At 33.5% G+C, this 16,927-nt stretch overlaps 1 protein-coding gene across 4 annotated transcripts in view; it reads right to left on the minus strand.

Annotated features, from left to right (window-relative positions):
* Positions 1-16,927, minus strand: part of DGKB (diacylglycerol kinase beta) — an 814,277-nt gene that overhangs the window by 705,123 nt on the left and 92,227 nt on the right. Inside the window, exon 2 of one of the 4 annotated variants that reach the window (XM_074379546.1) lies at positions 14,670-14,852. The exons of the other annotated variants lie outside the window; for them this stretch is intronic. The gene's annotated coding sequence lies outside the window, so the exon portion shown is untranslated. The remainder of the gene's footprint in view (positions 1-14,669; positions 14,853-16,927) is intronic. 4 annotated transcript variants of the gene reach the window in all.

Here is a 16,927-nt window from a genome sequence, read left to right on the forward strand (position 1 = left end):
AACAATGGTTCTCAGGCAGATATAATCTCGCCTCACAGGAGACGTTTGGCAATGTCTGGAGAGTTTTGTCACTGCTGTGAATATGAAGGTGGGGAATGCTATTATCATCTAGTAAATAGAGTCTGGGGATTCTGCCATACAGTCAACAAAGCATTATCTGGTCCAAGATGTGAATAGTGCCAAGGTTGATAAATTCTGTTAACAGAGTATTGCAATATAAGCTAGTGCTTTTAAGATACTGACCTGCATAAGCCTGGGGGGATTATTTGTTTATGATGCTGGTGACTATTTCCTAGGCCATGTAATTAACTGAAAACAGTAGTCCTGATTTTTAATACATTCACATATACTAGTGTTTCAGAAAATACTCATTTATAATTAGACTTTTTCTAAAATGTCATACATTTTGGATTTCAAGAGCTTTAAGAACTAATTTCCAACTACATGCAACATATTTTAAAGAAACGATTTTTATTTGTTTACATCTTTTTATAGAAATAAATTCTCAAAATACTGTATTTCCTTTACAAATACAATACTGATTAAATTACTCTTCATATTTAAAAACTGATTTTGTGTTTCCTGATGCTGGAAAACACCTTTTTTCAAACTCATTTGCGGCATACTCTTTGTGAAAACTAATTATAAAGCTCTAAATAAGTATAAATTATTTAACTATAAATGTAATTAACCTATATAAATATCCCTAATGCATCATATTTTCCTTTTCTTTTAATAGATTGTAAAACTAATTTAGGCTTCTGTGTACTCCTTTGAGAATGCTCTTTATGAATATACTAGCAGAGCAGAGAAAATAGATTTCCTTAGCATATTCACACAGGAACAATTAGCATGGATTCCTTAACCTATGTCTAATTCTAACTGAGGTATCTGCCAGAACAATCAAATCAGCTGTCTCAGTCAAACATCATTAGCACTAATTAAGGTAGCATCAATGAAGAATATAGCAGCATTCTTGAGGTGCTCCCCACTGGATTTACAGCTGATTTCAAATTGCACACAAAGTGATATATGAACAAAACAATTGAGAATTGAAGTCAGACAGGCCTGGATTGTATCTCAATTCTTAATCCTTATTAATTCCTCTGCATCTCCATTTCATCATCAACTATGTCCATATAACTGGACCTTCTTCTTCTGGCTCTGATGTAACCAAGAACCCTCCTAGGGTCACTCATTCACTGACAATAATGTAAATTCTGTGGAAGCTTTTGTGGAAAAATACAGAAGCAGCAGCCATGATACACGTTTTATATAGCAAAATGCTCCTTCTATCACTGCCCCCTACGCCTGCCTCTCACCACATTTTTCTGGAGTCAGACTTCCCAGGCCTTCTATGTGAAAAAGTAGCTCTAGCTCTGCCCCCATCCCAGTTTCTTCTCGCCTTGTTCCCTTTAACTCTCCTCCTCATTTCACCTTTAATGAGAAATTGCTCTTTTCAATTTCTCCAACTTTCCACTTTCCATTCTTGCTCTTTAGAAGTGGAAGACAAGGTAAATTTTCTTTCTTCAATATAATATGAGAAAATGGTACCTAACTCAAAAAGCTGAGGTGAAATTAAAGACAATACTTCAGAATCCAGCACAGACTCTGTTGTGGACTTAAGCACTAAATCAATGTTAGTAAACTGTTAGCTTTTGGCTTCCTTGCATGGATGCAAATTTTAAATTCCTCAGGGAAGATGTAGACATAAAGCAGCCCCATGAAGACATTTCGAGAAAGAAATTCTCGCCACTGTTTGTCTTAGAGGTAAGGACATTTTTATCAAATTGTAAGGACAGTCCTTCTCGATGTTATAATCTAAACATTGTCAGAATTCTTCATGGCTAAATGTTATCACTTCTACCCTGGCATGGCAATCTGTAAAATAACCAACCCCACTGAGATAAGGAGTGGCATCTTGCCAAAGGGAATATTACATTAAAAAAAAAAAAAAACTTGTTTCTCATCAAAATGAGTAACGAAAAACTAAAAATAGCCTATTGTAGTTCTTGGAAAACAAAATTCAATTTAGATTTTAACCTTACCTTTACTTCACATTGGGGTTTAACTTGGAGACTTCAATATTCTGTCAGATTTTCACAGGATTATAGACTAATCTTAAATAAACTTAAGATTTAATAAATTTAATAAAAATAATTTTTAATAAACCTAAGGTTAACTGGACCCATAATTTCTTGTATATTTTAAAGTTAAAACAATGTAAATGTTTTCTTTTCTTTTTTCCTGACACACTGTATTACAACTTTGCAATCAATATATATGCCCCCAATTAACATTTTTTTTGTATTTTTAGACGTGTTTGTCATGTGCTATCATGTTATTTTTATTAATGCTCATGCTTGAAAGATAAACTGATTCATATCAAGCAATTACATGCTTTACTTTTAAAATAAAACATAATCAACCATGCTTCCAGAGAAGCTTTTCTGAGAGTTTATTCTTACTGAACTATGTGAAAATAGATTATTAATAGAAAAGATATATTACACATAATTAGTATGCTTGGGCACTTCTCTATTCTATACTTAAGTAACTAATATTTTTCAACAGTTATATACACAATATATGTTCATATATTTTAATTAATTTTCCTTTATATTTACATATTTTTACACATATCCAGTCAGTATTGATGGGTTATGACACAGCAATAAACAAACAAGAGATTACTCACTTATGCTCCTGATATACCAGATCCAGTTTATGATTTGGAAGACAATATTAAATAATGTTTTATAAGCCATGATTTTTTATGACACTCTACCCTGACTTCTCCAACCTCTCTATTTTTAAATTTTTCTTTATCCAATTTTTTCTATCAACATGTTAAATATTGAGACTTAAGAGTTGCATTTCGGGTGTCTTTGCTCTACATGCTATTCCCTGAGTGGTCTTATTCATATCTGTGGATTCCACTGCCACTTATATGAAAAACCTTTCTAAACTTATCTGCAGCCCACCATTCTCACCTGACATCCAGGCCCACAGAGCCATGTACTCACTGGAGGTCTGTATCTAAGCAGCCTACAGATGTCTCAGATAAAGTGCCCTCTCCACTCTCTTGTTTCTCCCACCTTGTAGCTTTCTATAATCTGCATTGTATGTGCTCAAACAATAGATACTGAATAAATAAGTAAAATGAAATGAATAAAGACATGAATTAACGAGTCAAATTTTTAGAAAATACCTTTGCCTTCTGCTCAGAAAAATTTCCCAACAATCTCTGAAAAATTATTTTCCCATTTTCTCTAATTTTGGAAATCCTGACAAAGATTTAAGTATAAATTGTGTGAACATTATATTTTACTTTAAATTAACAAATGGGCCGGGTGCGGTGGCTCAAGCCTGTAATCCCAGCACTTTGGGAGGCTGAGGCAGGTGGATCACGAGGTCAAGAGATCGAGACCATCCTGGTCAACATGGTGAAACCCTGTCTCTACTAAAAATACAAAAAAATTAGCTGGGCATGGTGGCGTGTGCCTGTAATCCCAGCTACTCAGGAGGCTGAGGCAGGAGAATTGCCTGAACCCAGGAGGTGGAGGTTGCAGTGAGCCGAGATCGCGCCAGTGCACTCCAGCCTGGGTAACAAGAGCGAAACTCCATCTCAAAAAAAAAAAAAATTTAACAAATAATAACTGTATATATTTATGGGGTAAAATGTGATGTTTTGGTACATATACATATTGTGGAATGATCACATCAGGTTAATTAGCATATCCATCACCTCATATATGTATCATTTATTTGTAGTGACAACACTTAAAATCTATTCTTTTAGCAACTTCAAAATATATGCTAAGTAGTCACCAGGCTGTGCCAAAGAGCACCAGAACTTATTCCTCCTGTTACCAGAGGCTGGTGGAGGATGAGGAAGTGACGCTGGTCAAAGCCTAAAAAGTCTAATCATTTTGAAAAAAATTGTCTTTAGCTACCGTGATCCACCCTATGCCTTTTTACTATCCTCAAAGTCAATCCTGTATAGTTTATCCCTTATTTATGAAGCTCTTGCTGTTCTCTGGTTTGGGGATGCTAATATGCCAAGATGTTTGGTATACTACAATCACCTGAAATTTAGCCTGACAAGGATTAGGCTTCTGGTTTCTTGTAAACATAAATAACACAATGCTGAGAAAATATTTTAGGAACACACAGCTCACTCAGGTATGAAATCATGAATAAGTATTTAGTGAGCCTTTACTAAGTGCCTAGCACTTTCTATTTTACAAAAAGATTAACCTATTTAGGATGTGGATGGCGATATATGAGGAGGTGCGAAGATGGATGGCATCATGCAGACATTAATGGATTATGATTAAAGTAAATTTTCCATTTTACCCATTTAGTTTTCATACTTTATGTTAAATAACCTTTAGAAGTTTGAAATCCAAGTATTCTCTGAAGTTTTTTGCTAAAATATCTATGATATATGACACGATGCCTTAAATAAAACTATCTTTGAGACAGAAATGGGATTCTCAAGAGCATTAACCTCAGCAAGTTCTTTGTGAAGCAAAGGGCAAAGTGGTGATTCACTAGATCTAAAAATAAATATGAATTTTTCAAAGATGAAGAATCAAGCATCACAAGTCATCTCTGGGGTTTAATATAATAAGAACCTGTCATATATTAATCTGTTCATATTTCTCATAACATAAATATGCTACTTATAAATAACACCAATTTCTCCAATGAAATGTTATTTCTATATAAGGGTGGTAGAATAGGAATAACAAACATACAATATACATGCTGCCAACAGCAACAATCATAAATAAATGATTAAAACATTTTGCTTATGATTCCAGAGGCAGCAGACTCCGGATCTCCACAGAGCACACTATAGGCAAATACTATCAGTTGATTGATGTTGGCATATATGATAAAAAAACTATTTGTCAACGCCTGCTCTAGAAATGCAGAATTTACAGAAAGTAACTTCGCAGCTAAGATTCTGCCTTATATTATAGGCCCTTTCTGTGCTTAACACAGGGCCTGATATAAGGTAGATACTGGGTAAATTTTGGTTAAATGAATAATGTAATATTTTGGCGAATGTTTATAAAGCACAGTGGCATCATTATACTCACTGCTTAAAGAACCCGAGTTGCTGCAAAAATTCTGAAACTGAAGCTTGCTTCACTGACATTAGATACCGTGTGGCCTGAAGGTTTCTTTTCTCTAAGATGCTTTCTAGCTTCACTCTTGGCTTCTGGAAAAAGACACCTGCTTCCTATAATCCTAAATTTGGTTGTTTATATAATATATATTTACATATTATAATTTATATTTATAATATATTTTATAATATAATTTATAACAGATATTTATATATTTAATAAAGCTTTAATATATAAAAGCTCCTCCAATTTAAAAATCAGAGCTGACACAAAGCAGCTAAGAAATCATACTTCTATTTGATAATACAGAGGGTAAGAGCACAAATACTTAATGGTAATCATAACATATTAAAATGTAATCCCTTACCTCTGATGCCAAAGTGTAAGTTCAAAAAAGTAATCAAAACTGAAAATAATCTATAATAATTGACTCAGGTAATGGAAAATTTAAACTACCCTAAAAGATTTTGTTTTCAAAAACATCCAGGTTAAGGAATAAAATTTTCCTGAATGTCCGTTAAACTTCTCAGGAATAACTTTATCTTCAAAAAGTTCTTGACTGGTAATAACTTTCCTGACATAAGGTCAATGAGGCTAGTACCCCTTTCAATTACACTTTTGTGGTATTGCATTAAAATACTCACTTGGTTTAGCCCATTTTTACTTGTTCAAGTATAAAAGACATATAGGCATTATCATATTTTGTTCTTAATCATGATAACAGCCTGCTTATAGTGCCATAACTGACAATGTCTTGAAACATGTAATGAATTAATTTTCCTATGTTCAGATCACAGTAAGAGTAATGATATAAGGCAGCAAGATAATAAGACGGCGCTATAAATTTAGAAATTTACTAAAGCATAACAAACTATAGAAATTCAAGAGCATTCTATTTTTATTTTGAACAATGTATCTATGATTTTGTTGGGAAGGATTCAAATCAAAAGAATAAAGATAGCTATTACCAACCTAATCTCCATTAGCTTTTTATCATAGAGGTTTATTTATGCATACATATGTTATGCATGTTTTTCAATGATATACACATACACAACAGTTTATAGTTAACTTTGAGTCCACTGTTGCTAGCAAAGTTGCCTTACAGTCCAAAATCATAGATTCACGATTGGCGAAAGTTGAATTAAGTGAAAATTATTTTAAAATCACTCAGTTTCTATAAAGAAATATAAGAATTAGAATTTAGTAATGGCTCTATGTATTACACTGGTAACCTTTTGTAAAGTATTAGATAAGTAGTTGGTGTAAAATATGGAATAATAATCTTATTGATCAAAACATCAGAAAGAGAATGCTGTATTACTAAGACGGAAACAAATAATATGCAGTACAAATTTTAGCATATTTTAGTAACAGTAATCTCTCTTTAAATAGAATTCCACCAGGATACCTATGTATGAAACAGAGGCTGAATTTCTCTAGCTGAGGATGTAGAAGGGATGTACTCAGTTATTCAGCAGTACCACTGATGCACACACAAGCACAGACATTTCCTTGAGAAAGTAGTTTTAAAAATGCATAAAAATTCAGAGCCTGACATTCTCTGTTATGTGTCAAGTTTTCTGGTTGCCTTACTCACTTTTCTTTAATTAGTTGTTATTAAACCACATTTGAACTCAGTGAAAATTTAAACAGACATACACTTACAAGAAAACAATTTTTACAAAGGCAAGTTAGTTGATAGCTTAGCATTCGAAACAGCATGCCTTTTCCACATTTCCACAGATTAATCCACTAAGCTTACTGCATAGTTTTCATTCATTTATATTATATAAGAATCCCCATTTTTGTGTCCACAAATCTTAGGAGATTATAGTGAGTAAAGTTCACTACAGTATTGTACAGTAAAGCATGTAATATCATATAATTCTCCCTTCTTCTCTCTCCCTTTCTATGTATAGAAACACAAAACATAAAAAACTGTGTGTACATATACATAGTTTACACACACACACACACACACACACACACACACACACACACACATCTATATAAATGGGATAGTTAATATGTTTCCTCTATATGAAAAAAACAAAGATGTGGGAGAATATTGCTATAAAAGATTAAAGCCGGCCGGGCGCTGTGGGTCACGCCTGTAATCCCAGCACTTTGGGAGGCCGAGGCGGGTGGATCACGAGGTCAAGAGATCGATACCATCCTGGTCAACTTGGTGAAACCCCGTCTCTACTAAAAATACAAAAAAAAAATTAGCTGGGCGTGGTGGCGCGTGCCTGTAATCCCAGCTACTGAGGAGGCTGAGGCAGGAGAAATGCCTGAACCCAGGAGGCGGAGGTTGTGGTGAGCCAAGATCGCGCCATTGCACTCCAGCCTGGGTAATGAGAGCGAAATTCCATCTCAAAAAAAAAAAAAAAAAAAAAAAAAAGATTAAACCCATCCGAAATACTGCTTTTTAAAATGTAGATATGATAGTTAAAAAAGGTCTTATTTTTTACCTGAATGATGCTCAAAAGGAAAACATCAAGGAGATGATTTCCTTTTATCTCAAGGGTGTCCACTGGAAGAAGGAGGATTATCTTGGGCCCCACGTAAAAGACACCTAGCACTAAGGATAGCTGATGAATGACAACCACAGCAAAATCACCAGAAGATCCCATAATGTTTTGAGAAGGTTTATAAATTTGTGTTGGGCCACAATCAAAGTAACAATTGGAAAAAAAGGAACAATTGAAAAAAAGCATCAAGAGCAACAAAATTCACTGTATACCAAAATCAGTTCCCGTACGCAGATTTTTTTATTATATTCAGTATAACATTTTAGATCACACAGTTCCCTGGATGTAAATGTTCAAGTTGTTTATCCAAAATAAGTAAGAAAAAGAAAAAACAGCTTTACAGTATCTTCCCTTCCCAAACTCTTTTTTGTTTTTTTTTTAGCTTAAAAAACAAACAGAAAAAAAAAAAAAGAATTAAACAGCTAGATATTTTACATAATTCCATAAGGGCCTTTACATGTTAAGGATTTTGAATTTTTTTTTTTGCTCTCTAGGGCTTACTTTATGAACTTTAGTCAAAATATTAGCCATTTGACTTAACATTTTCATAATGCAAAGGATGGATGAACCACATAGCTTTAAAATCCCCTTTGAGAATGCATACAGAACTTTTTAACATATAGTTCATGGACTATATAAATGGTCGTATCTTCAAGAGTACACATTTAAGAACAAATTATCTACCAGTAAAAATATCACCAGGGAAGACAGCAATCTCAGGCACTCAATGCTCTAATTTTAATAAATTAGGTTGAAAATTATTTTTAAAAATCTATAAACATTGAAGGCAACTGAAATCCTCTCTCCTATAATATGAACCTATGTTCTACCAGCCTTAGGTCAGAGTTTACCCTCTTTTAAAAAGAATAGCCTACTGGTTACAAGAATTGAAATAAAAATGCATTGTGTTCAATTGTGGTTTTACTTCTGTCAGAAAAATATCCATCGTTTAGGGAGAAGTTTGGTTTGTCATTAAACAGATGTGATGCAGCTGAGATGAATTTTCCTGAAAGCCATAGGGAGCATACCAAAATAATAATAATAATAATAATAATAATAATAATAATAAAACAGTTTGATCAATATCATAGTAAGATAAATGATGATGATGAAATGAAGCTGTCTCTATAAACTGCAATCAAATTAAGCTTCATACCTCTATATTTATTTGCCACCTGGCTTTTTCTAACATTCTCATTGATCACTAAATGCTATTTATTTTCTTTAATTCTAAAAGGAAATTCTGCTTCTTCAACCTGCTTATAACTTAAAATTTAGGAATACTTTCATCATTTACTTTTTAGAAGTCATCATGCTTTTTAAAAAAAAATTAAGCCACATAGGTAATTGAACACTAGTATCTGAAATATACCCATTTGCAACATTGTGAAATAAGAAGGCCTGTGTCAAGTATAATATAATGTATTTTGTTTTCACCTTTGTTTATTTACTTCTTGGTAAAAGTAAATAATGCAAAACCATTAGGAACACTGTTGATCTTGTTGCTCAATAATTATCAATAAAGATCATTTCAAAATTCATGTGACTAAGTGTGTACGTGCTGAATACATTGCATATTTGTATATGTGAGACATTTTAGTCCCAGTAAACAGATTAGGATATAACAAGCTTTTCCATCCCACCCTGGCCACATGCGGCCGACCCACGACAGCTTTGATTGTGGACCAACACAAATTTATAAACTTTCTTAAAACATTATGAGATCTTTTTGCGATTTGTTGTTGTTGTTATTCATCAGCTACCATTGGTGTTAGTTGTATTTTATGTGGGGCCCAAGATAATCCTTTTTCCAGTGTGGCCCAGATTGGATACCCTTGAGCAAAAAGGAAATCATCTCCTTACACTGTTGAGCATCATTCAGGTAAAAAATAAGTCCTTTCTAACTATCGTATCTACATTTTTGCCTTTGAGGTAGGAGGCAGGACTCTACTCCAGAGGCATGGCTTGAACAACTCATCAAATTGAGGACTAGGTAAAACGAGGTGGAGTGAAGCAGCTTTCCATAAGATGCACACAAGTGTGCCATGTCAACTTATCATTGCCATGACACCAGGGAGCTACCGCCTTTTTCTACGGCAACGACACAATGACCCAAAAGTTAATGCCCCCTTTTTAGAAATGTCTGCATTAATAGCCTCTTAATCTACATGTAATTAAAGAAAACATAAATATGACTGCAAAACTGCATTGAGCCACAACTCTCTGACTATGGGGTACCACTGCTCTGCAGAAGCAGTGACAGGCTGCAACAAGGCCAGAAACATAACACTGCCTGTTCAATAAAGCTGTTTCCTTTTACCTCTGGCTTGCTGTTGAATTATTTCCTGGGTAAGGCCAAAAATAATAGGGGGCTAAACCCCACTTTGGAGCTTGCCTTTTTAGCATCACCTTGGTTACTGATCAAGCCAGCACTCAACCAACTTTTCTAAACTTCTAAGGTTTTTTAGATTTGATTGTGCATTTACTATCAGTTCTACGGTGTAAGTATTACATTGTTGTTTTTATAAGTTGCATCAAATTCAGCTCAGAACAACGTGGTTGGTTTCCTGGACTTGTTAGCTGTACAACTGATGTTGAGACTGAATCATACGATGCTACAGATTGTCAACCAATGACATAGACTCTAAATTCTGTATGTCTCCTTAACTAACTACACAACATATATTAAAAGTACATTGTGCCTAGCAAAATTACCATACATTCAGTGCAAATATTTGTATTCAGTTGAATCAAATTATAAACAAAACCTCAACCTATATTTCAGATTACTTTTCTTATATATTATTTACTAAACAAGATTAGTAAAACCCGCCAAATTCTGTTTACAGAATAGAAAAATGAGACTATGTCTGTGATTTCAATATCTTGCACATTTTATGCACTAAAACTGCTTAGTGCTACGAAGAAGCACTAAATAAGTGGAAAATAAGTAAAATAACTCATACAACTACAGATAATCAAGAACTTGTTTCTCATATAACAATGCTGGGATGTCAGGGAATTTTATAATTATACACCACATGTTGTTACTCTATCTAATCTCAGGGAATTGAGAATTCACATGTGCTTTACCCCCTATAATATTATTGTGTAAAGTTGGCCAAATTTTTGTCTTATTCTTACTTAAACATCCTTTTGAGAAATATCATTTTGGGTGATCCCCCCAGTATTGCATTTCCATCACCCTGTAAGGTTTGCTTATGTAAATGTCTGTAACTTAAAACTTTTGTTTTCAAATGTTCTGCAGAAAACCAAGCTTGTGATAAATGCTTGAGGAATATTTATTTACGAAGTTGACTTCAAATTTTAACCTTTTACCAAGAAATAAATAATCTTCCACAATGCTAAGTTCCACAAACGATAGTTCCTTGAAGCTTCTGAAAATAAACTGACTTGCTATCAGGAAAAATCATACATAGGAAAATGAAATCAAACTCCCAGATTTGAAAGGCTGATTATCATGTTACAACTTTGTATATCTTTTGCTGATTTTTTATGTATTTGTTCAAGTAAAGAATCTCTATTTGTGACAACAATTCTTTAAGAAGGACAAAAAACGATACTTCTAATTCATCTAACTTATGGTGACTTTGGAATTGCCAGAAAATAGAAAGAAAAAAAAAAAACACAGCATTTTATCTACACACACAAAGAAAGCCTGTCAACAAAAATTTCTTTATGTATTACCCTTGCACATATAAATCTATAAACCAAGTTGACAAGAAAATAGTCATGGCAATAATAATTCACAAGTTAACAGTAGTTTTTACATCTACCTATTGATTTTATCTGCATTCATAAATGGAAATGTAGGGTGCAATTTTTACTGACTTTTATCTTTCTCTTACAATTGCTCTAAAGTTTCTGCATCATAGCTTTAAAAGATTGTCAGCACCCAGAACAGTTACGTGACTACACATTTCACCATGTAATTCCAAAACAGGTGAAGAGTCACTTCTAAACTATAATTTTGTTGGGTATTAAAAAATCAAAAAGTTAAATATTTATTATTTATATCATGTGATTTATTAAAACATCTCACAAACTAATTTTGCTTTCCTTATATTGAATCCATTACAAGTCTTGTGTATGTTTTAGCATATGGGCTGTAGGTTATAATATATGCTGGCCATTCTACTTCACATAAAAAGTCATCAACATCTATTTAAATATCACTACCAAAATAAATTGTATACTCCATAAATTGTTATGTTTTGGTGCTCAAAAACACATGCTTTTGTTATACTAAATTAAATACTCATGGTCTCGTTACTAGACAGAGCGAAACGTCGTAAGTATCCTTGATATATTTGTTTTAGCAAAGAACTAACATATATCAAGACAATGATTCACAAATGAAGGTAGAGTAGCTCTTCTCAAATCATGACAACTAAAAATAATCTATATTAGTGTATTTCAAACTATTCATGACCTGAGGTATAGAATATTGTTTAGATTCCTGATATGTCTCTGTTAGCCCAGTATATTCAATAAAATTATTTAATATCGTAAGCTTACATGCTGTGCATTCAGTAAATGAATGTTATAATTCAGGGTCAGTTGTATCACTTGAAAGATTGTTTCTGTCACTTCAGATGTGTTTGCTCTCTAAATATAAAACACTTTGCTCTTCTTTCAAGTTATTTGTCTATTTCATACGTTATCTTGTCAGGTTTTCTTAAATTAAAACTTGCTTTCTATGTATATATTTATGTCTTTAAAAGGTGCTAACCTGAGTGGCAAAAACTTTTCTAAAATATCTGAAATGACCTAAGGCTGTGATGCCCCAAGTATCTCCCTCTGATTCTAAATATTTCTGTTAGTGCCCAAACTTGTAAAACTGCTTTCTTCCACCCAACAAAAACATTCATAGTAACAGTCCTTTTAGTTGGGAAGAATAATCAACAAGCCATTCATTCTTCTCCATGGTAAATTACCTCAATGCTGAAAGAATCTTGCCTCATAAGACTTTTGTATGACAAGTTAAAATTCTCTTAGAGTGAAAATAATCCAAAAGCTGTTCAAAATTACTAATAAATGACAAATGTATGTCTGATTCTTGTTTTCTATCATAATAGAACTCTAGTTTTAAGAAATTATATTTAATTTCTAGCTAATCATGCCCAGCAAACTCAAAATCTTCCTATTACTTAGCATTTCTCAGCCTCACAAGATGTCAATTTGATTTCTATTTTAAAAACTATATTCCTAAAAATCCTTATGAGAATTCGTAACTGGGGGAAATAGTTTTAGTTGAAGTATCAAAGCAGCAATTTCAGGGAAGTGATATTTAAAAGGAAGTAGCAGAATATGTAAATGGTGGATTCAGCAAGAGGGAGTATGACATGAAAAGACAGGTTCTAAGGTAAGAAACAGCTTCATTCTTTCCAAATAAAATAAAAGTTGGATATTGATTCTAGATGAGGCGAAGGATTGCATGAGTTACTCAAGGTCAAGCTGAAACAATAGCATAGTTGAACTGCAAGGAACTTAGAGATAGAAGAGGTTTGGATTGCATACTCATGCCATAAGAAGCCCCCCAAAAGACTTTGAACATGGAAGTTGAGATATAATAATGTCTAATAATTTATAATTATTCATAGCTATAATTATGAAATTCATGTTTTTAACAAAATGCTGAATTATCAAATTAACGATGTCTCTAGGTGCCTCATACCAAGCTCATCACTTTAATTTAACCACCATTAAAAGAGTATAGATTTATATTTGCTTATACAACTACATTATATATAGGGAATCATGTTTTGCTATGAATTCAACCGTATTCCTACTGACGTTTATTTGCTCTTGTTTCCAGTTTTATGTTACAGTAAACAATGCTGCAATAAAAATTCCTGGTGATATGTCTTTCAAGTATCTATTTTATTGAATAAATAAATAGCAACGAGGCTGTTAGGACAAAAATTATAGGAAATTTGAATTTTAGTAAGTTACAGTAAAACACATTTCAAATATTTTACAGTAATTTACAGTTACTGGCAATTTACAAGAAACCATTTCCTTATTCCATTGCCAGTACTAGAAGTTACCAACCGTTTTAAAATTTTGCCAATCTGATGAGAGCACTTTGGCTTATACTGTTATTGTTGGTACCGTGATCATCATTTGAGTTCTACGACTGTTATAGATATTGAGCATCTTTTCACATACTTGGCCATTAGAGTCACTTCTATAAATTCATTGCTCTTATTTTGTTGAATTATTTCTAGTTCTGTCACCTTTTTGGAACTGTTTTTAGTATATCCTTGAACACTAGAATAATTAACCCTTTGCCTATTATGACAACAACTATTTTCTCCCAGCAAGTGACTTGCTTTTGATTTTTATGAAGATAACTTCTGTAAGATATTTTAAATTTCTCTATAACAAAATTACCAAAAGAACATTCTTGCCATTTTCTTAAGAGTAAATTGGTAATTAAGAGTGCATGCAGAACATTTAAGTCATAAACATTTATCAGCAATTGGAAATAGGTAAAAAGATCACTAGATATTATTTCCACAGAATGCTAGTTGTTGTGTGCCAAGAACACTGTGGTGGAGATTTCTGATCTTGCAGGTTGTGTACCTTTCTTCAACTCAGATTTACTATTGACCTAGATATGCTGAACTCTTTAAAGCCATGTTTAACCTGTAGAAGGTTGAGTGAAATGCTAATGATTCTTCTCTCAGAAAAATTTAAATAATTTTTGTCCAGAAGAAGTGTAAATGACTTTTATACCATAACCCAAAGGTTAGTATATATCGCCTTGTACACCATTAACCACTCTAGCAACCTTTGGCAAATTTATTTCTGCAATCCTTTAACTTCAGCTCTATAAATCTCACATCTCTTATTTTTTGTGAATTTTTCTTGAATCATTTCTGCTATTTTACTAGTTACTTTATTAATGAGCCAAATAACATATTTGAAATAAGCTCATTTTGTATTTCTACGTAAGTTATATTTTTACCTTTAAAAAAAATTCTTCTTCAACAGAAGATTCCTAGGCAAGAGATTTTCATGGTCTCAAAATTTTGGAGTTAAAAAATGAGAAAGTGAGAGAAGCAGTGGCTCAGGTCAATTCTCCTGGCACTTGAAGAGGCGAGGCTATGCATTAGAGGCCAGCCCGGGCAGCATAGATAGCTCTCATCCACTGAAAAAAAAAAAATGAAAAAGTAAGTATGAATGTGTTTGGGAGTCTGAGGGGTAAAGACAAATTGAGGATTGAAAGAGAGAGACAGAGAAAGAGAGAAGAAAGGAAGGAAGGAAGGACAGAGAAAGGAAGGCAGGAAGGAAGGAAGGAAGCAAGGAAGGAAGGAAGGAAGGGAGGGAGGGAGGGAGGGAGGGAGGGAAGGATGGACCGGATGGTGGGAGGGAGAGAGAGAGGAAAGGAAGGCAGGAAGGCAGGAAGGCAGGAGAGTGAGAATGAATACCTGATGGATGTAGTCCACAAAAGGGCAGTGTTTGACAGTCAGCATTTATATCGTAGTCTTGGATTTCACAGAAGGGCCTTACCTTCTTTGCTCACAATAGCAAAAGGAGGAGAGAGTAGGGATGAGGTACATTTATAGATTAGCAGATAGCATTAATTTTTTTGCTTTAATGTTTAAATTTCTACTTTCTTTTTCTTAAGTAAATTTATGAAATTTAAGTGCAATTTTGTTACACATATAGATTGTGTAGTGGTCAACTTAGGGCTTTTAGTTATCAATCACTGGAAAAACATGCATTGACTCAGTCATAATTTATCATCCTTCATCCTCTTCCCATCCTTCCTCCACACTGAGTCTCCACTGTCAATCATTCCACTGCCTACATCCATGTGTACAGCTGTTGGCGCCCACTTAGGAGTGAGAGTATGCAGTATTTTTCTTGCAATGTACGGCTTGTTTTGCTCAAGATAATGACCTTCAGTTCCATCCATGTTGCTGCAAGATGTATGATTTCATTCTTTTTTAAGGCTGAATAGTACTACATTGTGTATATACACCACATTTTCTTTGTCTTATCATCTGCTGATGGACACTTAGGTTGATATCTTTGCTATTTTAAATAGTGCTGCAATAAACACAGAAGTGCAGGCATCTTTTGATATGTCATTCATTTTCTATCTCTATATGAAATATGGAATATGGCTATTTGAGAGTTGGGTGAAAGGTAATGGCTGAAGACTTAAGAAGAAAAGTGTCATTTTTGATGACACGAAAGCATGCCTTCCAGAAAAAATATAACATTATTACAGTGGAGTACTTAGTTGGTTGTGATCATGAATGCATAAAGGTATTTTCTGGGATATATTTTCTCCTCCTTCTTTCTTGTCTTTGCCTAACTTAGGTTTGTAATTTAGTTATAAATTTTACATATATATATATATATATATATATATATATACACACACACACACACACACACACACACACACATATACACGTACATGTCTATATATTTGTTTGCAACGTTTTAAGGGCCTATCTTCTCCTAAAGTATGAAGTCTCAATAAAATGAGGAAGTAAGCCATTTTGCTCCCCTTTGGGACAGAGCACAGAGCTAAAGTTTGATTAAATGAGTATAGCCGAATGTCCGTGAACCACAAACAGATAAACTACAGCACAAAATATGTAGATCTATAATATAGTGAATGAATTCAAATTTTCCAGCTTCTTTAAATAAATATCAAAATGGGAGAATACACACATATCTACACAGAGTTAGAGATGAAGGTAGAGATACACAGACGACAGAGATAGAGATAGAGATGATGGAGTTAGTTATATGGAGATTGAGACAGCCGCAAGGTATTTTCTTGTAGTCTACATTCAAAGCCATGTGGTTATATTCTGACTATTCATACTTTTGAACAAATTCAACTCTCTTTTTTGGATCCCCTTAAGAAAAAAACAGACCTGAACCTAAAGGCTTAATTGGCATTTTGCACACGTAAATGGATTCAGGAGCTCTGCAAATAATACCTAATTATGTACCACATCTAATTAAGGTCATAACAAATGCTGCAGTGAATGAAGCAGATATAAATTTTTTTTCCACTTTCAGCACTGTTCTAAACCCAATTATACTTAACAAACAAGCGAATCAGTAGAATAAGACTACCAATTCATAAATAGATGGTTCCATCACCATTCTGTACCTATCGCAAGGAGAGCCAACTTTATATTAATGTCATAATAGAAAACAAAGTAAACCAAAAAGAATAAACATCTCTGAATCTCA

The sequence above is a fragment of the Saimiri boliviensis genome, chromosome 10, assembly GCF_048565385.1.
Source record: "Saimiri boliviensis isolate mSaiBol1 chromosome 10, mSaiBol1.pri, whole genome shotgun sequence".
Taxonomy (NCBI): domain Eukaryota; kingdom Metazoa; phylum Chordata; class Mammalia; order Primates; family Cebidae; genus Saimiri; species Saimiri boliviensis.